This window comes from Octopus bimaculoides, chromosome 16 (assembly GCF_046866305.1).
Source record: "Octopus bimaculoides isolate indiv1 chromosome 16, ASM4686630v1, whole genome shotgun sequence".
In the NCBI taxonomy this organism is placed as follows: Eukaryota; Metazoa; Mollusca; class Cephalopoda; order Octopoda; family Octopodidae; genus Octopus; species Octopus bimaculoides.
The window spans coordinates 7,377,128-7,377,413 of NC_142943.1; positions in this window are offsets into that span (position 1 = coordinate 7,377,128).

Genomic DNA, 286 nt, shown 5'->3' on the forward strand with positions numbered 1-286 from the left:
ACGTGGAAGAGAAATGAAGCGAATTAGAAAGAAACGAACAGTCTTTAAGAAAATATGAAACGAAGTTTTTTTATTTTATATTATTTTATTTTCCCCTTGAATTATAAAGAAAGTTGTAGTTGCTTTTGAGGAGAGGAAATCAAAGTGCGATCATCAGCATCGTTACCACTACCAGCACCATTCTGGGAATTATTTTAAATTTTATACTTGGCTTTTTTACATTTACACGCGCGATTTCCACACGCATTTATAGACACACACACACATACAGATATACAGTGTTAAC